Source organism: Sarcophilus harrisii, chromosome 4 (genome assembly GCF_902635505.1).
Source record: "Sarcophilus harrisii chromosome 4, mSarHar1.11, whole genome shotgun sequence".
NCBI classification, from domain to species: Eukaryota; Metazoa; Chordata; class Mammalia; order Dasyuromorphia; family Dasyuridae; genus Sarcophilus; species Sarcophilus harrisii.
The window spans coordinates 430,076,339-430,100,457 of record NC_045429.1 but is presented as its reverse complement, the minus strand read 5'-3'; the positions used below and the strand labels follow the sequence as shown (position 1 = coordinate 430,100,457).

Below are 24,119 nucleotides of genomic sequence, written 5' to 3'. Positions count from 1 at the left end.
GAACTTCTACCTTTCTCTTTATTTCTGTCCCCCCCAATACACACACACACACACACACACGCAGGCGCACACACACACACACACACACACACACACATACACACACACCACACAGACACTGGCCCTAATATGTGTCTGCTGTAAAGGAACAGATCATAAGAAGTTAAATTTAGAGCTTGAAAGTACCTTACTAATTACTGAGTCCAATCTTCTCAAGGTCACAAAGTCACAGTAGTATCTGAGGTATGATTTGAACCCAGTTCTTCCTTAAATAAAATCTAATGTTCTATCTACCATACCATCCTAAAAGCTCCATTTTTCTGAAGCAAACACTGAAGTACCGAGAGAAAGAAACTGCCCAAATCATGTTCCCTCCCTTCAAGTATGAATTGTTTTTTGAGGGGTTTTGGTTTTTTTGTTTGTTTGTTTTATTTTAGTGTTGAGGGAGAATGGAGTTATAAACAACTGACAAATTTTTATTAAATATCCATTATGTTCTAGGCATGAGATGCAGAATCAGAAACAAGATCAAGATTTGGCTTTGAAGTAAAACAAACAATCAAACAAACTGTATTTCTGCCTTTCATATATGCTGGCTTTATGATCCTGGGCAACTCACTTAAATTCTTTGTGCCCTAGTAAATCTCTAAGAAAGTGTTAATTTGCATTGATAGAGGGTATTTTCTTCTTTGGGAGTTACCTATATTAATGAAATCGTCCAGTTCCTTCCTTAGGCAACTATCTTCTGTATCCGTCTGTCATTGGTGACTGTTTCTCTTCTGAGTTTTGCTTCTCCTTTGGGTTTGGGGAGTAATTCTATTTTGTATATCTCTTGACTCTTGCTATAAGTTCTTTCTTTTCCCATTGTTCTTTCTTCTCAGATGAAATGGTCATTGAGCTGGGGAAGAAAGAAAGAGCTCTCTCCTGTACCTTCTACAGAGCAATTCCCTTTCAAAGCGTTAAACTTAGAATTCTTCATCATCATCCCACCAATAAATCCATCACTTGACTAAACTCTTCCCTGAACTGATTATTCTAGGAGGTATTGAAGTGAAAATAAAGATACCAGAAGTGATAATATGAAATAGAAATACAAAACAGAATTGGGAGAGCATAGTTGTTAGTGATATGGAACATCCATGACAAGATATCCATCACAGATAACAGAATTGCCATTTACATGAAATAACTCACAGGCTCAAACCAATACAACTAAGCAAGGTAGAGTCATAAGTGATTGATTGCTTTTGTAGGGATATTACTTTTATAGCTCAGAGAACATAGAGTTGGGTGGAGGGGCAGGATCTAGGGAGTAAAAATTATGTATATTGAGATGTTGAGACTGCCTTAAAGACAGTGGGAAAACTGAATTCCCACCAGGGCTCATTTTAGCAATTCCCTAGAATAAGACTACAAGCTGGTCCAGAATTCCCATCAGTATGTCTTTATCTTCCCAATCAAATGTACTGCACTTCCTCCATGCTATCATCTGTCTTTCATCTTATGATCAAAATGATCTATGACCTTTTCAAATTGATTATAGGATTATCTAGATTTTTCATTGAGATTTTATTTTTAAAAATCCTTAATACTAGTTTACTCTGTTGATTGATTGATTCAGTTAAAGTGTTCATACATTCTGCGATTACACTAGTGGGGAAACAAACATTAAACATTTTAGATCCAGAAGCTAGAGCTTGGGTAATTACAATAGGGTATAGAAGGAAGATAAAAAGGAGAAGAGAGAGAAAAGGAGAGCGCCTAAAGTCAAGGGAGCCCAAACTTCAGTATTAAAAAAAGGACACAGAAATGTGACAACCTACCTCTTATTGAAATGGACACATAAATAAATCCTGAGCCTTTCAGACTTCACACAAAGGATGCCACTCCAGATTGTCCATCTATAAATAGGGTGATGACTCCTTCCTCTTCTCTGGAGCCCTGTAAAGGGTAAAATACAAGTTACACCGGTTAGATTTTAGACTTCCAGTGAATGAATGCCCCAGGCCCTACTCATAGAGGCTGATTGGTCTCTTCTTTCTACTCAGTAAGGTGAAATTACATCCAGTATTATTTCATCCCACTGAAATAGTCTGTTTTATTTTTGTTTTCCTCATAGGAGCCTTCAATTAATTTCTTTTATTAGGGAAAGATTATATAATGACAGAAGATAGGGAAGAGAAAAAAACAATATTAGAAGAAAGAGAGCTTGTTGTCCATTATCTCTCTGCAAATTATTCCTCCAAAAGCTCAGAGTACTAGACTACCCAGATGAGTGATTTAGTTTGATCATTTAAATATTACACTCATTTCTTTTTCCCAGTTTCTCTCCCTATCCTTCATTTAATTCTTCCCCACTTTTTTCACCCCCACTTAATTTTTCCTCTTTCTGACTCAATCTTCCCTTCCTCCTTGCTGATGCATTTCTTCACCCCAATTCCAAAAAATTATTAATGTAATTTAGAAAGAAATACATACAGATCATTCTTCAATGAGAGAGGAATTATAGCCAGTTCTGTCTACTTATAATAGATATGGGGGGAAAATTGTTCTAGGTCCTAAGGATACTTAAATGAATCTTTCATCTCATTTCTTTAGAAGATTTATTTGGTGTCACAGATCCTAAAACACTCATTCTATTCTTCTCTTGTCCATGACCTTCTATAAATTCACCAGATAAAAGATATCCAATATAAACAAAAAAAAGAAAGAAAGAAAGAAAGAAAGAGATACAGATTTGGAGTCAGTTTAACTATTTGCTCTGCCATCTCTAAGACAATCAGTTAATCAACAAGTTTTTATCAATGATTTTTTATGCCAGCCTTTGTGCTGGGAATGAAAGAAATAGTCCCATCCCTCAAGAAGGTTAGTAGGGAGACAACATACACAACATGTACAAAGTAAATACAAGGTAATTGATTCTAATCTAATTGGGAAACACTAAAAGCTGAAGGTGAGAGGAATAGGGAAAGATGTCATACAGGAGTGGAATTCAATAACAGCTTTTTTTGTAGTGGCCTGCAATTGGAAATTGAATAAATGTTCATCAGTTAGGGAATGGCTGAATAAGTTATGGTATATGAATTTAGTGGAATATTATTTTCTATAAGAAATGATGAATAGGTTACTTTTAGAAAAGCCTGGAAAGACTTATATGAACTGATGTTAAATAAAGTGAGCAGAACCAAGAGAACATTGTACACAGCAACAACAAGATTATGTGATGATCATGGACTTAGCTCTTTCCAACAATGAGGTAATTCAAGGCAATTTAAATAGATTTGTGATGGAAAGAGCCATCCCCATCCAGAGAGAGAATTATGGAGATTATTGAATGTGGATCAAAGCATAGTATTTTTACCTTTTTTGTTGTTTGTTTGCTTGATCCTTTTTTCTTTCTCCTGTTTTTTTCCCTTTGATCTAATTTTTATTGTTCTGTATGAAAAATATGAAATTATGTTTGGAAGAACTGCACATATTTAACCTATGTCAGATTGCTTGCTGTCTTGGGGAAAAAGAAGGGGAAAGGAGAGGAAGAAAAATTATCAACACAAGATTTTGCAAAGGTAAATGGTGAAAATTATCTTTGCATGTATTTGGAAAAAATAAAATACTATTAAAATAGTTTTAAATAAAATAGAAATGAGGAATAGATATTAAAATGGTGAAATAAAATTTGATTCTAGAATCCAAAAAACAAAAGAATGTGATTCAAACTGAAAATCAGGAAATGAGATTCCTAAAGGTAAGAGGTGAGGAGCATTCTATGTATGAAGGACAGACCATACAAAGTTCTAAAAGAGGACAGATTGAATTCTTTATAGAAAGAAAAACAAGAATGACAGTTTGGCTATATCAAATATCATGAGCGTGAAAAGGAAAGTTGGAACCATTTTGTGAAGGGCTTTAAATGCCAGTGTTTGTATTGGATGCTAAAAGCAATTAGGAAGTCACTAGATTTATTGGGGAGAGGATGACATGGTCAACTCTGTGCCTTTGGCATATCTCATTGGCACTTGTGTTGAAACTGGGGAGAAGAGGAGAGGGACTAAAAGTAGGGAGATCAATTAAGAAAATATTATGACAGTCTAATGGAGAGAGATGAGAGCCTGGTAGTTATATGAAGGGAGAGAAGAGGATAGATTTAAGAGTCTCTGGGGAGGTAAAGTACACAAGGCTTGGAAAATGAGCCTATGTGGGAGGTAAGGGAGAATGAGAAATCAGCTTGATTCTCAAGGTTGTGAATCTGGGTGAGGGGAAGGATGATATTGCCCTTGACAGAAATAGGGAAGTTCAGGGTGGTGCAGCTAGATGGTGTAGTAGATAAGAGCACCAGCCATGGAGTCAGAAGGACCTGAGTTCAAATTCAGTTTCAGACATTTGACATTTACAGCTGTGTGGCTAAACACCAATTCCCTCACCAAAAAAAAAAAGAAAGAAATAGGGAAGTTCAGAAGAGGAACGGGAGGAAAGAGAATGAAATCTAGTTTGGACATGTTGACTGTCAAATCAATTCATCTCTGAGGTTCACCTTCACCTCTCAAATGCAAGATGAGACTAGACTATCTTTACTATCCCTTTCCTCTCTCCTACTGCAATTGGAAGTAGCATGGGATGGATGGTGGAAGACTCAGGAAAACAGGTTCAAATCCTAATTGGGAGACCCTGGGAACATTACCTGTCATCATCTCAGGCAATCAATCAACAAGCATTTACTAAGGAGTGACTGGCTATGTGCCAGGCAGTGCACTAAGGTGCTGAGGCTACAAAGAAAAAGGATGCTCCTCACAGGAGCTTATATCCTACAGAGGCCAACAAGCACATATATAAATAAATATATTCAGAATAATAAGAGTCTCATGTCTTCAACAATTGTCATTCCACCAAACTCCTAGAATTTATCTAAAAGAAAGCTTCTTAAACTGTGGATCATGACCCTATAAAGGGTCATATAACTGAATGTGGGGGTTGAAAAATTATGATTTATTATCAGTAAAGTTTGATTTGTATACTTACATCAGGATCACATAAAAAGTTCTCAAGCAAAATAAAGGGTCAGGAGTAGAAGCCCTGATCTAAGGCATAGATGAACTATTATCTGTGTTATTGGAGGAAGAACTTCCCTCTCTGGAAGTTCTACACACACACACACACACACACACACACACACACACACACACACCACTCCTGAAGAAGTCACCAATTTTTCTCTTATTCAACTATGGTAAAAGACATCAACTAGTCTGAATTTTCCAGGGTTCAGCAGTAATAGCTCAGAGACCTATTTCAGTTAGACAATCAATCAATAAACATGTATTAAGCACCTATTATGTGCCAGACACTGTGCTATGTACTAGGGATACAAAAAGGAAACAAAAGGCAATCTGTCCCCCCAAGGATTCAATAACCATTTATCAAGCTCTTACTATATGCCAGGCCTTATGTCTTTGGTCAGTCAATGAAGTCCATACCAAAGAGAGCCAAAGTAAATAATAAGGGAAATTGACAGGGCCCCACTCCACATCTTCCTGAAGATCACTCACAATTTTCTGCTTCAATTGGAGAACTTCAGGAAAATATGTCCTTGGTGGGGCAGCAGATGAAAGAGCTAGGATCTAGAATGATGTAGGGGAATGATACAGTCCCTGCCCTCAAAGACCTCCCCAAAGAGAAGGGATCAATTCTCACCCAGGATCCTCAGGACCCTATTAGAATTATTGATGAAACAAGGCAAAGACACTGCATTCTAAGAGAGAACAGAGACATTTAGGAACTCAGAAACAGAGATACAAACCCTTAAATGAAATTAATCACAGAAAGTTTTTTTTGCGGTTGATGTGAGGCAATTGGAGTTAAGTGACTTGCTCAGGGTAACACAACTAGTATAAATGAAGCTGCATTTGAATTCAGATCCTCCTGTCTCTGGTTTAATGCTCTATCCATTGGACCACCTAGCTGCCCTGTTAAAAAATATTCTTAAGTAGAAGAATGAAAAGACAGGATCTCAATCCTTCATTATGTGTTTTTGCATGTGGGAAAGTGTGGGGGAAGAACCCATTCCCTTTCCCTGATCTGTCATAACTGCAATAAGTTTTTCTAAATAGAGTTGTGTGGTGTGTCAAATCCTGAAATAAATCAAAGCCAGAAGGTGAAGATTAAAGCATCTTTAATTGAGATCACAAGTCAGCAAACCTGCCAATCTCATCCCCAAGGACATCCAGCCTTGCATTTTCCAACTAAAGAGACCCTGGAAAAATTTTGTATAGTTTTAGGAGAAGAGAGGAAGAAGATAGTTAATGTAGAAAGGTCTGGTCATGAGACACACAGAGAGAGACAGAGACCAAAACAGAGAGACAGAGACAGAGATTGCCCTTTGCAAAAAAAAATAATTCTCTTCAATTTGGCTCTTCTGCTCTTCACCCCATGACCCCAATGGAAGGGTTCAAGGATTTCAGGAGCTAGGTTCCTAAACAAGGTAAAGTCCCAGACTGGGGGGACTTAGGGTATGATTCAGCTCAACCTAATCCAGAGTAAAAAGCTTAAGGGTTGGAATACAAGGATATTACTGAAATTGTGACCTTATAGGATCATTTAAGGGAATGGCAATCCACATTACATTGGATATTATCAGATTTTCTGTCAGGTGTATGTGTTTGGGTGGATTTTAAATGTCTAGGTATGAAAAGTTTTGAAGTATGGGGAGGGGAGGTTGTGTGTTACATGAGTCTGTGGAGAGCTGTGTTTTGTGTTTTTGTAAGTCATTGGGGAGTATATCAAGGGAGTCACGTGATCTGAGTTTAGATACATCTGTGAGAAATATATTTGTGTGGAGAGATTATGATATAGGGATGTGCTGGAACCAACTCAAAACCATTCCCAGGAGTTGACTGTTCAGTTTTCAGTGTGAGCATTTACACCTGAGAAATTAGCAATTGTTGCATCTCAGACTCTGATTTATTGTTTGGTTGAATTTTAGATTTAAATAAGTGATAAAGAAAATACTAATAATGCAGATTAAATGAAAAAATGGGTCATGCTATGTATTTACTATTTTCCAGAGATCTGATTGTTAAATATTTTTCAACATATTCCTGAATATATCTTTGTGTGGAATTGTGTGTTGTATGTATAGCTAAGTGGTACGTGGCCTCTCCATGCCTAGAATACACTCCTTCCTCACCTTCATCTCATAGTATTCCTTTTATAGGACCCAGCTCCAGCCTTACTTTCTCAAAAAGTTTTTCCTTATTTCTCCAATACCTAGTATCTTCCCTTCCTTAAATACCTTGTATTTAACTAAGCATTTGTATTTAATCACTTTATTTTAAGGATGTATATATTCATATGTATACTATTCCCCCTCTCCCTCATTAGCATACAAGTTCCATTCAAGGCTGAAATGTTTCAGTTATTATGTGCTAGAACCTAGCACAGTGTGGTACACAGTAGGAGCTTAATTAATGTTTATTAGTTGAAATATAGGGAGTAGCTATATGGCATGAGTTTATGGGTATTGTACAACTAGGAGATATATGCTGAAGCATATACGTGTGGCCTCTGTGTGTTAATGTGTGTGGTTTAAAGATGTGTGGTTTGGGGCTTTGTGAACAGAATATGTATTTGTGTGAGCTCCCAGGGTATCCCTGCCCAGACTATTTGTCTAGGTCACTGTTTCTTGCAGTCATGTAGTGAAGGCTGTTCTGGGACAATCATTTTATACTTAATTTTAGAGCCTCCTTTTCTCAGCTTCCTTCTCTCTAGCTCCTTGGAAGGACACCTACTCCTCACCTTCCCACCACCCACTAAGGAGGGTTTTTTTTTTCTGAGGTAGGAGGAAGGGAGGCCCAAGGCCTCCTTCCACCACCTCCCTACCTCTGTGGTCAAAGCACTAGACTAGGGTAAGGATGGAAGTTTAGGAACTAGGACTCAGAAATGAAAGGGTTTCTCCTGAATCCCAGGAGAGACTTTCTCAGGCAGATGCAGGGCCTGGGGCAATTGGCTCCACAACTCCCTGCCAGGCCCCTCAAACACTACATTTACCTAGATGAAATCAGGTGGAAATGAATGCTCTGAAGCATCCTGGAGATTGAGTCCTAAAAGGGAAAACTGTATTTTTGTAGGGGAAGTGTGGGTAGGGGGTGAAAAGGTGAGAAAAGGGGAGCAAGTGCCCCCCCTTACCTACCTTGGTGTTGGTGGAAAATTTGCATAACTGTGACTTTAGAGCCAACCTTCAGGTGTAAGTTAGCTCCCGCAGGTGGTACAGCCCTATTCATTCCTCCCTTCTTTTTCTGAGTCATACATTTATAGCTCACTCTTATTATTATTAAGGTTTTAATAATGTTTAAAACCAGCAATAATCCCTCTAGGTAGGCAGAATACTATCATCCTCCTCCTCTTCCTCCTCCTCCTATGGCAGCCAGTATGGAATACTGATTTAGGGACTGACATAGATTGAGTCTAGAGGTCCTGGCTTCACATCCCCACCCCACTGGCCATGATATATGCTGGCTGTGTGACCCCAGGGAAGAAATTCAACCCTTCAGTGCTTTAAGTCAGAGGGATCAAACTCAAATAGAAACTGGGGCCAGTAAATGGTACATAAAGATCCCTATAGCTTTAAAGTGACTTAGAAAACCCTATATTAGCATTAACTATGTTCTATTATATTTTTATTTATTTTGTTAAGTACTTCCCAGTTACATTTTAATCTATTTCAAGCTGTAATGGGGAGTGTCCAAGACTATATTTGCAGAGCAGGTGCTGAAATATTAATAGAGGGAGTTTCCTCTAAGAATGAAATCACAAGTTCAGTCCTTATTCATATATTACAAATAAGGAAACTGAGACATCTAGTAATTGGTGACTTACCTGGAGTCCCACAGCTAAAGCATCTGAGGGATAATTGAACTCAAGTCTTCCTGATTCCAAAACCAGCAGAATTCTAGGAACTGGGCACCCTAACATCATCTAAGGAGTATAGGGTTGGTTCAGTGGAAACCCTAACTTGGCTGTTTAAGTTTTAGTCACAGAAGTTTAAATCCTGGCACTGTCATCCAAAATCTGTATGATCCTGACCAAGGCAGTTAGACTTTTCATCTCCTCATATTTCAAAGGTGGGGATTGACCTAGAAAAGGTTTCCTTCTAACATCAGGCTTATTGTAATACCTCAGTTTCCTTGAATTATTATGCCATATCCTGAATAAAATATTGTGGCCATCCCCCTTCCTTGCCCCATTGGGCCTGAAAGAATTAGGGTCTCGAAGCTCTGACAACTCTCATATTCCAAAGAGTCATAAAACTTCAGATGGCTTATCTCAAATGCCTCAGACTCCTGTCTCATGCTCAACCACCTTCTTGAACCCCAACCTGTCAGAATTAAAACGTTATTGTCCTTTCCTGGAATTTCCATTATTCAGTGTTCTGCCTCCACCTTTGTTTCCCTGCTAGCTGGAGCCCTATAAAAGTCTCTGGAATTACTTGCTGGGTGCTGGATGCTTTGAGACAAAATCCCATTCAGCTGGCTGGCTGCAGCTAATCTAAATTCTCTACTATTAAAATATTAAAAACTGAATCTCTGTCTTGCCTCAGTTTCTCCAGCATTACACTATGACCAAAAGAAATTATCCCTCTCCATAGTGATGAAATTGCCCCATAAATTATTCTGTGTTTCCTTTGGTTCTCAGGGGGTCTTCATAATTCAGAGTTCTCTGCTGAAATGAAGAGATCTGAAGATGGCTATCACCTGTGGAACTGAGGCAGTTAATAGATTTTACTAACCATCTTGATTTGCTTAAGTTCCTTTAATATCCAGAGGAAGCCAAATTGACCTGGGAATTAGAATCAGCCAAGCAGGTGGCAAACTGCACATCTCTTAAGCTGATCATCTCTGAAATCCTCTGCAATATTTTCTTGCTGAATCCAGAACTCCTCTGCTATGCCAGCAGCTACAGAACCAATTCAGACCATTAGTCAACCCCCAATAACCTAAGGGACCCCTAGACACTCCCCAACCTACCTCTCTGTACCCAGAGGGCATCCTGTAATCTCTAAGAATAGCCCAGCCCAGTGGCTGAAACTGATCAGACCACTAGGTGATTCTGGCCCACCTCCAGACTAGTGGCTTTTGTCATTATAAGCCCAGCTGCCTAAGCCCACCAAGCTCAGTTCTCACTATTGCTCCCATGCATGTTTGCCTGCTTGAAAAGGAATAAAAACATGCAAACAACTACACCATTTGTCTTTCTTAGACAATCTTTGGGAAAAGGTTGAGATGCCTTAAGTCCTTATGAATTTAAAACTTTCTAAGAGATAATCTAAAAGCTGGGGGGGGGGGGGCTGGGAGTGGGGAACAGAATAAAGATGGGGGAGGAACATTTCAGGAGAAAAAGAAGGAAATGACAATAAAAAGGGGAGAACAAAGGCACCATCACAATTCTATTCAGGGACTACCCTGCCATGAATTCAAACCAATTTCAGCTCTCTAACAACCTATCAAATATCTGAGTATAATATATCTAGGGGGATGTTATCCAGGACTAGATTTCTCCCCCTTCCTCTTCCTCTTTCCTTGTCATTTTGTGCTTAATTTCCTCCTAAGAACAATGATAATTAAAATAACCCTTTATAATAGATCACTTAAGGATTACAAAGTGCTTTTAGTGTACATTGCCTAAGACAGGTCGGGTATTCTCTTAATTGTAAAAGAGAGAAGGAAATTGAGTTTGGAGAAAGGTTAAGTGACTTGCTCTGGATCATACAGTCAGCCCATTAGTAGAACAGAAATCAAAACTCGTGTCCTGTTCTTTCAATCACTTGTAGGACACTAATAGACTAAAAGACCCCATCCCTTGTCTGTCTCTCATGCGCTCTCTCTCTCTCTCTCTCTTTCTTTCTCTCTCTCTCTCTCTCTCTCTCTCACACACACACACACACACAGCCTGATCATATTGTAAGAGGAAGAAAAAAGGGTTAGTCAGTGATAGAGCTAAAGGACACTATTGCAACTGAGCAAAGTTTAGGGATCCATTGGCTTAAAGTCCCAATAGTTTATGGAGGCAGAGAGAGCTGATAAAAATTTGATAGTGAAACATTTTATTTAAATGGCTACAAACAATGATGATTAAGCAAAGACTTTATTTAAATAGTTGCAAACATTTTAAACAATTACCAAAGATGTTAGGCAACATATTACCCAAAGATCAGGAAAATGGAAAGATAGTAGAGGCAGAACAAAGGAATCAGCCCATAATCACTCTCCCTCTCCTTCACTCTCTTTCCCTCACTCTCTTCCTCTCCCTCTCTCCCTTTGCCCCACTCTCTCCCTCCCTCCCTCCCTTCCTCCCTCCCTCCCCCCCCTCTCTCTCGTCCCAGACCCATCCTACAGTTGAAAAAACTGAGGAAGAAACTTGCAGAAGACCAAAGAGTAACACTGAAACTGAAAAGTATTCTGTAACATTGAGTATAATTTGAAGCATGTGAAAGTCATGGTTAATAGTTTGAAAGAATTCAAAGAAATTCTCTTATAGTCACAAGAGTTTATTTATGCCATTGCTGATGGACTGAACTCTAAAAGAATCTAGCAATCAGAGAAAGTTTGGGAGAGCTTATACTGAAATTTGGGGCTTAGTTAATCGGCTAACAGCCTACATGGGGAGAGCAAGGTACAGATAAGGGGGGAGCCAGAATGGCTTTTCATCCACATAAGGAGAGAGGATATTTTTTTTAGCAAGGCATTATTAATCAGACAGGATAGAGTTTTTGCAGGGGACAAATAAGGAGCAACAGAAAAGAGGTTTTATTGCTCTATATTCCTTAGCTAGACATGCAGTTCGGAGTACACCCTCAAATCTGAACCATCATCTCCCCTCTTTCTGTCTTTTGGGGAGAGGAAATTCTGGGGACAAGGGCTGGGGATCCATCACATTCTTTCTAATTTGACATTTTTTATGACAACTCCATCGGTTCTTTCTGCTTTTCTTCCCTTAATAAAGTGTCAGCATATAAACACTTATTCAGCATCTACTATGTTCCAGATATTGTACTAAATGATATGTATATAAAAAGAGGCAAAGGTCAGTTCCTGCCTTCAAGGAACTCACAATTTAATGGGAGAGACAACAAGCAAATAAATAAGTATAAATGAGCTACATACAGAATACACAGATAAGACCAAAGATTTTCATTGTAATAGGCAATGTCTCTGGTCAACTGAATGAATAACTAATCATGAAGTGTCATTGAACCTGTAAAAGCTGACATTTTGGTGGGAAGGAACAAAAAAGAACCTTCTGGTTCCCTGAAAATATCACCATCTAGGAGGTCACATACTCTACCCATTCAAGCCTTGAGTTAAACCAGTCAAGACGAGATAACACCCCAAACAGTCATTTTAAAAAATATTATCTCAGGAGTGCCCGTAAGATGGAAGAAACAGATGTCCAGATGTAGATGTGCTAGGAGGGGAGTAAGGACTGAAAGTCCATTTCTTGCCGGAGAAACTTAATGTACTGTATTGTTTGGCAACCCTAATGTTCTCATCTTGCCAGGAAAGTTATTGACATTGAAATTTAAATCAAGTTAAGGGAGGAGAGGCTGGGCCTTTGGGAGCCATGTAAATTAGGGCCACGTAGACCTAGCAATTCCTATTCTGGGAAGTTGGTTATTATTCTGCTCTCCTAGATTCTGTTTATTCTTAACCTGTTGGCTCTAATTGGCCTCTCCTCTCTCTCTGTTTGGCTAACTGGGAGCTCCCTACTCCCTCTCAGAAAATCAGAGACTCTTAGAGCTAGAAGGGGACTTAGAGATCATTTGGTAAAACTTTCCTTTTAGTGCAGGAATCTCAACTGTAGCACCCCCAACAGATGGTCGTTCAGCTTTTTTGTCCAGGGAGCTACCTCCAGACTAGCCTCTTCTCTTGTCGAGCATCTTTGTGATGAACTAAAAATACTACCTGAGGTTGTTACTGTGGGCTGACCGATCTTGTTCCCCAGCTGGCATTTTCTCTGAGGCCTGGGATTGGCATTAGGGTTGAAAAGTGCTGAGAGGGAAGGCAGTGGCTGATTCGATAAGTTGAAGAACCCATCTGGGATCTCCGTGACTTTGCCTGACCCCCAACTCAAAAGAGAGCGCTCTGCTTCCAAACCCCAATTTTCTAGGTGTGTGTGATCTGTCACTCTGTATCTTCTCTCAGATTCATGGGCACACTAATCCAATGAGTGAAGCCCAGGTGGGAAAGGGCAGTCTGAAGTCAGAGAGTCAATTAGACAGGCAGGCAGTGACTGTGGGGGCTGATCAGTCAGTCAGCATTTAAATGCCAGACCTCTGTCCTAGCAATTAGCTATTTCATTTGTTGCTAAGAGAGGCAGCTGGCAAAGAGGATAGAAGGACAGCTTTACAATCAAGGAGTCCCTGATTCTAGTCCTGCCTATGACATACACTGGGAAGCCTCACGATAGCGTGGGAAAGCACACTGGCAATGAAATGAGAATATTTGAGGTTGTCATCTTGGACAAACTACTTCTTTTAACTTTATTTTCTCATTTTCAGAGTGCAAGAAAGCAAGAATCTAGATAGGTTGGCTCTGAGATCTCTTCCAGCCCTGGATGTATATATTTGGACAAGTTATTTAACCACTTAATTTGCCCCCCCCAACTTTCTAGGCTATATTTCCATTGGGGAAGAGGGGGCTTTGGGGAGAGACTACCTAATTGTTAGTTTCCTGTAATATTGGAGAGGGATGGGGAGAGAGGAAGAGGAAGAGGAGGAGAAGAAAAGAAGAAAGAAGAAGAAAAAAGGAAGAAGAGGAGGAAGAGGACAAAAGGGAAAGAAGGAAGGGAGAGAGAGAGAGAGAATTTATTAAGTTCCTACTGGATGATGGAGATGTAAAGATAAAAATAAGTTCTCAGGCTCTTTTCTATAGAATACTAAGTTATAGGTGAATTTCAAATTTAAGTTGATGTAATGAATTTTCATTCCAAAAGTTGCACACCCTGAAGAAATCAGAAGTCTAAAACAACAACTAAAAATTTTAAAGCAGCTTAGGATCCATCTCTTATATTTCTTATTGGGCTATATCTAGCTGAGTACCCTTCTGAGATTGAGGTCTGGTTTCTTTGATGCATAAAAATCTGTTGTGGAGGAAGAAGTGCACAATTTACAAGGGGCCGGTTTTAAAATGTGTTATACATATGCAAGGAATATATCTAATGCTTCCTATTCCCATGCATTAATCATCAGAAATCTATTATAATTAACTTTTCTAAAATTCTATTCAGATCTTTAACTTCTTTCACTGGGAGGGAGGGGGTAGATTTAGGACACATTCTTCTACCAGAATCTATACTTCAGGAAATCAGGGAGGCTCAGAACTAGAAATGCCTTTAGAAGTCATCTAGTTATTTTTAAACAAGAAACCCCTCTACAAAATCTGTTGATTTGTCACCATCTCCCTGTTTCTCTCTATGGCATGGAAGGACTTAGCCTGAATAAGGCAGATTCACACCCAAAAAAGTGTGAAAGAGTCAGGAATAGCATTCTCTCCAAGAAATACATCCCAGATATATAGTATCATCGATTTATAACTACAAAGATTTTTAAAAGTCATTAAGTCTAGTTCCCCAGTTTTACAGATGAAGAAACTGAGACACTGCTAGTAAATGTCTGCATCAATATTCCAAGTCAGGTCTCAGTGATTCCAAGTTCAGTGGTTTAACCAGTGCATCACCTAACTAAATGTCAGGAACAAAAAAAGCTTTTAAAATATTTAGTCTGCTTCTCTTGCCTCATTTTTACAAAGAAAGAGACTGAACCCTAGAGTAACTACATGACTTATGAATGGGAAAAGGGGAAGAAAGTGTCCTGGGCTCCCCACTGTTGATTCATAGGCTAGTCATTCCCAACTAAGCTCTACTTATTGCATAGGAGACAATGAAGATAGGGATCTCCCTCACAGTCAGTAGTATCTCTTTTGTGATTAAGGAGATGAGGCTCTTTCCCTTTTACTAGAAGAAGAGATTTAAATGGATGCCCTAGCATCCATTCCAAGATGGCTCCCCACTCCACTTTACCCCAATCTCCATACTCACATACTTATCCTCTTTGCTCATCTCCAGTTGTTTCCTTTCTCCCAGTGATTTTTCTATTCTTGAAACACTTGCTTTCATTGTGATCCCTTCAACTCGCTCTCCCCTAAACCTTTCCACTCACATTCTCCAAAGAACTCCAGTCTTCCTCTTCCCAGAAGCCTTCCTACACTGTAAATTTATCATACTAAAAAATCATCACTTCTTAGTGTTGAAAGTGATTTTAGAGGTCACGAAGTTAAAAAAAAAACACCCAATCAATCACTAGGTATTTATGGAACATCAATGATGTCAGGGCTGGTGTCAGCTCCAAATCTGAGCTACCATTTTTCCTCACCCTGGGCTCCCCCATCTGTTTTCTCAGTGGAATGAGGAAAAGAGGAAATTCTTTATTCTATAGAAAAGTTCCCAGTGCTGCTAAAAGACATGCCCTGGATCAGGAATAAGGGATGATGCAAGCCAGGGTGTCCCCAGGGAGTGGAGGACTTGGCACAATTCTCTATGGGCCGTCATTGTAATTGATCCATCAACAATTATAGCGATTGGATTTGCTCTCTGCTATATGGCAAGGGCTTGGCTCACTCAGATATTATTACTTAGCATTTAGACAGTATATATCTATTTGACCAGCTCTATTATCATCATTTAGTTTAGTTCCTTCTCCCCCAAAGCTCAAGAAAGTCACAGGGTGATGATCTGCCCCCATTTCATACAGGAAGGAAACAGAGGCTCATAGAAGAGCAGGAACAGTCACTGGTTCAAACTATAAGTTAGAGGGCCAAGGCAAAATTAAGAATTGTACCCTCTACTCACATACTCATTCACTGCTCAGTGGCCTCCAGCAGTGACTTCTCCTGCCCTATGAGCATTCTAGAAAGTCAAAGGTTCCTTTCTCACTAATTCAGGGTTGCCTCGGCTTGCATTTATTGAAAGGTATGGGTGCTGACTACACTGTTTTGTGATCTGTGCCATGGCACAGAGAGCTCATGTGTGACAGGAGTGCCCACCTATTGGGACACTGGAAAGACTTCAAGCAAAGGCTTGGAAATGGAATAATCTGCTATTTGTGGACCACCCTAGCCTAGCCCTAACCACAAATGTTTTGCACCAGGTTAGCCATAAAAAGGCAAATATTTGTACTTAGCATCAGATACAGGAACTACCATCTGGGTCAGTGGAGAAAAAATATACTCCAGGGAAACCATAAATCTTTGAAATAGGTCTGAGGGCACATCAGAGAGGGGAGAGGAGGAAAGGGCTAGAAATATAAAGCTTACTATAAACTTGTAGTGATCCATGCTAAGATAGTAAGGATGAGTGTCTCCACTGGAGAGTGAGGTCAGACATGAAGAATCTCTGGCTGTAAAGCTTACGACATTTCTGTGGGCTGAGGACTGAACCAGGGGTTACTAACTCCCAGGACAATGTGGAAAATAGAGGCTTGGGGTTATGATTCCTGTTAAATGGAGAAAGGCAATCAGATCGGGATAATCCTGGCTTAAGTAATTAATATAATATCACATCATATCACATTGTTCCACATCATAGAGCATCGCATAAGATACATAATATGATATGATGATGCAAGATGAGATTTACAACAATTTGTATAGTGCTTTCAAATTTGCAAAGCACTTTATGTAAGTGGTATCATTTGATCTTCACAATACCCTCTATATTTATTGCCATTATTAAGTAGATAAGTGCTACTATAATCTCCATTTTCTAGATGTGAAAATTGAGGCTGAGTGAGGTTAAACCCCTTACCCTGAATCACATAATTAGTATCTGAGACAGGATTCCAACTCAGGTTTTCCCTGACTTCTCCAAGTCTACCTAGTTGCTTAAAATTGACCAGGTTACTCATTGATAGCCTCTCCTTTCTACTTGCTAAGTAGCAGAGGCTAAGACCACAAAGATGATTCTGCCAGGGTTTGAAAGTCCAGTCTCTGCCCGACAGATACTTCTCTAATCTAAGCATTTACTTTGTTCCCCTTATCTTGGAAAGACAGTTGTCATAGAAACCTGAAATCTTCCCATTTCTCTAAGTCAAGACCTAGGAATCCCCATGGAGGGACAACTGCAGAACCCTCCATGGTCTGGATATCGGGGAACAAGGAAGATTCTTTGACCCTGGATTGGGGGCACAGCCATTCACAACATGGAGTCTGGGAGCCGCCCCTTGGAGAGATCAATGTCTGTGAAATCCCATCCCAGCCTGCCCTATAACTGAGTATAAATCCCATTACAAGGGGAACTGGCAGGGGATCCATAGAGGGAATGAATGTGTATGGGAGCCCTGGGGCCCAGGGCCTGTTTGGAGATTTGTCTGCCTTGACAGGGTTATTGCAGCCAGAGAGAAGTGATTTATGGATACTCAGACCCAAGTGTACACACACACACACACACAAAGATATACACAAACATTGGTGTGAACCACAGTGGTTCACATATTTTCAAAGACATTCATATCCCCCACATACACACACAGAAGCATTTCTGTGTATACACACACAACTCCTCTTGGCCATTAAATTCCTTCTTGAAAGCTCGGGAGAAATGATGTTCCTGAGTTATCAACTTCTTCCCAGGATGACAGATCAGAAGCATGGCTAAGAATTTTGGCAAGCACCAAGAAAGACTTCAGGCCTTGGGACACAAAGCACCATGGGGTTACTGTTGAAAGAGAGGAGTGGGGATGACCTTGTTGGGGAGAAGAGAACCTGGGGTTGGGGGGGGGAGGTTCAGCGGCCAAGAAACACACCATCTATCAGCTTCTTGTTTTAACTAGTAATCTTAACTTTCTTTTGATCAGGTTGCTCTATGTTGGTGAGACTTAGTACATCCTTGCCTCTGAAGAGTAAAGCTAACTTTGCAATAGGGGAATAGAGAAATCTGTGATTGAGAATAACCAAAGAACTCCAAAGAATGAAACTAATGGATTCTTTTAAAATACTTATGTGACATAGTTAATAACCACTCTGGGGAGACTAGAGTTCAAATCTAGCCTCAGATATTTATTACCAAGTCACTTTGCCTCCGTCTGTCTCCTTTTCCTCAACTGTAAAATGGAGATAATAATAGCACACCTGCCTCACAGGGTTGTTGTGAAGATCAAATGAAATGATACTTGTGAAGTCTTTAGAATAGCCTTTGGTATATAGTAAGTGATTAATAAATGCTTATTTCACTCTAAATTAGGGAATTTTATTACAGAAAGAGAAGATGGCTTTCTCATGTGGCAGGAGCAAGGGATGACTTATGGACAGCCATCTCCAGGGGAAGGGGAAGCCAAACTCTTACAAGTTGAATGGACCTTGAGTGTCAAACATTGGGGAGGATATGAACAAGATAGAAAGGCATGGTTGGGTTGTAAATTTTATCACTGGAGGAATTGCCCAAATTGATGGGATCATCAATGCACTTGAATGTTTCCGGATTCTTGCTAATGAGGTACTAGGCTCAAGCGATTTTATCTGCTAAAGGAATCCAAGCATTGTTTGAAACCTCTAAATGTTGGTGCCCTGTGAAAAAGTCCTGGTCTTCCTACAACAGTTACAGCTCTGATAACAAGTACAATGAAAAAATGAACAAGTCTATCAGTAAGCATTTATTAAGTGCCTATTGTACGCCAGGCACTGTGCTAAATCCTGGGTATAAAAAGAAGGGCAAAATATTATCCTTGTCCTTGAGGGGACACAATCTAATGGGTATAAATTGGTAAGAGAGCCCTGGACTTGGAGGCAAGAGTATCAGCTCAGTCATGAGCAAACTGTGTGGCCTTCAGTGAATTACCTTCCTATTTGAAACCACAGTTTCTTTCTTTGAAAAAAAATGAAGATTCCCTTCCAGCTTCAGTATTCTATGGACCATTGAAGCAATTCCTTATCCCCTGAGAGAAAGCCAGGAGAAGAAGAAACTCCTTATCTCTAAGGGAGAAAGCCAGGAGCAATTTTTCTCTATTTTCCTGAGCTTTTCTGTCATTTTTCATCTTTTCCTTATGCCTGCCCTCCACTCCAGACAAATTAGTTTATGAAAAGACTTCCCAGCCTCTGGATTTTTGTTCACTATTAACTCTTTTTGAAGTGTCTCCACTTCCAGCCCTGCCTTTCTTCTCCTTACCCATCCTTTAAAAGCTCAGCTCAAGATTCTTCTCCATGAAGCCTTCTCTGGCCACTTCAGGCCACAGCTCTGTTTCATTCCTACTTCTTTCCATCTCTATTCCTTTCCTTCCCATCCCTATTCTCCTATCCCTTCTCTCATTATTTTTGGATTTCTCCTTTTTAAAAGATTTTTATTGATGCATTTTGTTTTTGCATCATAATAATTTCATCCCTCCCCACTCCAGATAGAACTCTCTCTCTTGTGACAAAGAATCAATAAAGTAACTACATAGGATAAAGTAATGCTCTATCATGGTAATCCCCCACTTCTTTGCCATGAGCAAGAATGAATGGTTCATTATATATTCTCTCAGACCTTCTTTTGTAATTGGAAACTATCTGGAGTTAAATAAATAACTAAATTGTCTATACCTCACTCACCCATTAATTACTGGACTTAAAGCCAAAGGTGGCAAAAGACAGAAGAAAGAGCCTATATATATCAAAATACAAGTTGTCTCCAAAGACTTAGTTCGATTTTAGCTATAAAAGTTTATTATATATTAAATATACCATGTATTAAATACATCCTGTACCTCTTTGTGGTAGCAAAGAAATGGAAATAAAATAAGGAACATTAATTGGGCAATTTCTGGAAGAGAAAAAGGATCTGTGACAGTAATTGTTATGGAATATTATCATGCAATTAAAGGTACTAATTTTCAGAATTCTAAGAAACATTAAAAGATTTGCATAAACTGATGAAGCAGATCCAAGTGAATAATATGCAATAATATAATGACTACAATCCCATCAAGGAAAAGAGCATTAAATGATGGACAACTTGACAGTTCTACCAATCATGTATTAGTGTAACTGCCTTCAACCTTTTCAAGATTGAAAATTCCCATTTTTGTTATCTATGCCAATTTACATGGTGTGACAATGATGGAATTATAATTTGAATTTCTCTTATTATTCATGATTTGGTATGTGTTTGTTTACATGTTTACATCTACTGGAAAATAACTCGGTTTTATACATTTTGGGAGATTGTGTATCAGGATTTTATCAGTGTTATTTGATGTAAACATTTGTTTTTCTTTTCCCTAAGAGAAGAAACTTTTATGATGGATGGAAAGAGAGTTGAATGCAAATCTAGGGAGATCTGGCTTGGGTTCAAGTCTAGCCTCTGACAAACTCCTGTATGACTGTCAGTAAGACATTTAACTTTTCAGTGTTCTAGGTAAGTCTATAAATCTATAAATTGCAATACTAATAAATACCTGTCCCTGTACCCATCTTTCCCTCTTGTCTAGCTTCTATTTGTCTTCATTGATTTTGTGTAAAAGCTTTTAAAAGTTATCAGAATCATCTTTTTTATCATTTAAGATTGCTTTCATCTCTTTTTTGTTGTTGTTGTTGAGAAACTTTTCCCTTGTATTAGGCAGAAACTGGTCTCCCTCCACTTTCTGTCTTTGCTACCACTTCTGAATGTTGAGGCTAAGCAGAAAAATGCCTCCACCATGTGACAGTCCTTCAGATACCTGATGACAGCGATCAAATAATTGACAATTAACCTTGTGACATTTCATATTGGTGTCTTTATTATTAGTTAACTAGAATATTGTAAGTTAGCTTAGGATAAATGCAAGCATACCTTATCTCTCCAACTAAATTATCAATTCTCTATAGAAAGGACCAATTTCTCCTATTTCTTCATGTCGCCTACAATTTCTTCATGTCACCTAACATAGCCCTGAATGCAACATTCAGTAAATGTTTGCTGATTGACTTTTCATAACATCAAAAAGGGACTTTGTACCTTTTGAGGGGGGTCTCCCCTATTCTCCCAAATTTGATCAACTCCCTAATTACTAACCAGCAGGGTGCCCGCTCCTTTCTCCCCTCACTCCTCCCTACCTCTGTGTTTCAGTGCTAATTAGAAATTAGAGACTGATGTCTCCAAATCAATTAGAATGAGATTTAGAGATTATACCTGTCCCTCAAGTAGGAAGTCACCTGAATAAAGAGAAGTCGTTGACCATCCCATACTATAGGGACATCAGGGAATGACTCTGTACCCTGTCTCTCCTTACTGACAGTCTGAATTACTACAAAGTTATTCATTCATATTGAACTGAAAGATGTGTCTTTGTTAATTTAACTCTCCTGGCACTTGTTCTATTACCTAGAGCTAAGGAGGTAAGCATGTTATAAAGGAAGGAAGGATTATTAACTGTTTATTATGTGTTAAAATCATACTAAGGCAGTTAGGTGGCTCAGTGGATAGGAGTCAGAAAGACCTGTTGACTTCAGGCTCTTACTAACTATATAACCTTGGGAAGTCACTTAACCATACTTGCCTAAGTTTCCTCATCTGTCAGATGAGCTGAAGAAAGAAAAGACAAATCTTTCTATTATCTCAGCCAAGGAAACAACAAATGGGATCACAAAAAACATTAGGCATAATTGAAAATAACCAAACAACAAGGTATTGTAATGTTTTACAAACATTATCTCGTTTGGTCCTCACAATAATCCTGTGGATTAAGTGTTGTTATTATTATCCCTATTTTATAGTTAAAGAAATTGAGGAAGAAAGAGATTGAATAATCTATTTAGGAATACATAGTAAAGTACCTGAGATTGCATTTGAACTCAGTGTCTTCTTAAATCCAGGGACACTATCCACTGGACTACCTAGCTAGTTAAATTTTATTTTTTTTAAATAATAGGGTTTTTAAAAATTTTCAGTGTATATGCAAAGATAGATGGCTATATGACCATTGTTCTTTCTGACTTCAATCCTTTCAGCTGCCATGCTGATTTAACTAAAGCCAGGTCTAATCATGTCACTCTCCACCTCAATAAACTCCATTGGTTCCCTTTCACACTACGTATAAATTACATGTAAAATGTTTTATTTGGTTCTTAAAGTCATGAGCTCTTCTTACCTTTTCAGACTTCTTTACTCTCCAAAGCCTTTAAAATCCAGTGATACTCGCCTCCTTTCTGTTCTTTCCACAAGATGTTCCATTTTCCCAACTCCTGCCTTTTCACTGTCTGTTCTACATACCTGAAGTTTTCTCCCTCCAAACTGTTAAGAAACAGGTCAATTCTCTGAAAGCCTCTGCAGCTGTGGATCATAGCGTCTGAAGGAGTTTCAAGGCAGCCTTTGCTGACACAGGTGTTGTGGACTGGGAATGGGATAAATTGGAGGCAGAGGGAAAAGGAAGGAAGTCAGACAATGCAACGGCCTCTCAGTCAGAGAGGTCAGAGAACAGCAACTTCCTCTCAGTGTCCATGTATCATCCTCTCACACAAGGAGATCCATTCTGGGTTGGATCTCCATCAGCCACTGTCAGGTGGCTCCAGTGTATTCATTCCAACAGCTCTCCCGTGTATTCCAACACCAAACCTCCACCTTGAGGCTTCCCTGGCTTCCTTCAAGACTGCACTCAAATCCTACCTTCTACCTGAAGACTTTCTTGATGCCCCCCTCTTCACACCTCATGCCTTGTATGTGACATCCTCTCCTATTTACACTTGTATGGACTTTGTATGGACATAGCGATTCTCATGACAGCAATCCCATTAGAATTTGAGCTTCTCAAGGACAGGTACTACTTTTACTTACCTTTTTTTGAATCCCTAGTCTTTAAAACAGTAGAATATAGAATGATTTAATAAATATTTGTTGCTTGAACAACTTGATCTTTCTGAGCCTCAATTTCCCCAATTATAAAATGAGAACATGGAACTCTGACCTCTAAGGTACCTTGCACCCCTAGATATAGGATCCTATGACCTCATTTTTCTCCTATCTGGAAACTCTGGATTAGAATACTCAGTTGATTTCCTTGGGTGATCATGAGGACAATGCTACAGAAATAAAATGAAGCTAATTATTCTTATTGCACAGAACCTCTCCAATCTCCCTTCCACATGATAGCCCTGCTGCTTTCCATCATGTCCCAACCTCCTCCCATCCCATAGTCCTCTTCCCTGAATGAAACAGTCATTTTCTTCAGTCAGTCTTATAGTATATGATGTCAAGTTCCCTTGCTATAGTTACCCTTCTCTAGACACTAGCTTATTAATGTCCAGAGCTGCTCCTCATCTTGCAAGTGTAACATGACCAATGCAATGCCTTGGGACTGTGGGATCATCCTTTCCCTCTTTCTCTCCCTCCCTCCCATACTTTTCCTCTTTCTTTCTAGTCATTAGAATTCTTTTGTAGCAATCCAAAATTCTATTTTTCAATAGTCTGAATGACTGTAGCATCATGTAGAAATTGTGAGTAAACTCTAGTTGTTCTTTTTTCATATGAAATACTCCCATCCCCTCCCCATCTCCTCTTCCCTCTTCTCATTTTTCTCTCATTCTGCTTCTCCTGATTAGACACTGAGCATCTTAAAGAGTTTTTGCCTTTTTTTACATCTCATGATTAGTACAATGCCTGCTTAATAAATGTTTATTGACTGACTGATTGATTGACTAAATAAGCTTCACAACCAGAAAGGTCTTCCTTATGTCTGATTTCAATCTCCTCCCTTGGGAACCCATTCATTTTTGTTTTCAAAGAGAAGAGAGGAAGAAAAGAGTAAGGGATGATGGGGAAGGGAAGCACTTGCTTCTTTCATAGATATCCCAGGCTTCCCCTTCAGCCTCCCTTCTCTTCATGAAAGCATGGCAGCTCCAGGCTCTCAGACCAGAGTAAGCTAAGATTAAAACCCACCACCAACTGATATACTCTGGGATAAAAACTGCTGTGAGGCTCTCCTCTCCATAGCAGCACAGAGGCCACATCTTTGTTCTTGTGCCGTTGACCTGTTCTGCCCTTCAGGAGGAAGATGATTCCTCTATGGTAGCCTCTATTTTCTCATTTGTACAATGGGGATAACAATACTAATACCCCATTTTTCTGAGACA

General features: G+C 39.2%; 1 long non-coding RNA gene across 1 annotated transcript; it reads right to left on the bottom strand.

Annotated features, from left to right (window-relative positions):
- Window positions 1-327: 327 nt before the first annotated feature.
- LOC116423765 lies at window positions 328-22,291 on the bottom strand. The gene is made up of 3 exons (XR_004234291.1): window positions 22,142-22,291; window positions 1,824-1,941; window positions 328-898 (listed from the first exon to the last, which is right to left on the bottom strand). It is a non-coding gene; the product is annotated as an uncharacterized LOC116423765 (long non-coding RNA).
- Between the last annotated feature and the right edge of the window lie 1,828 nt (window positions 22,292-24,119).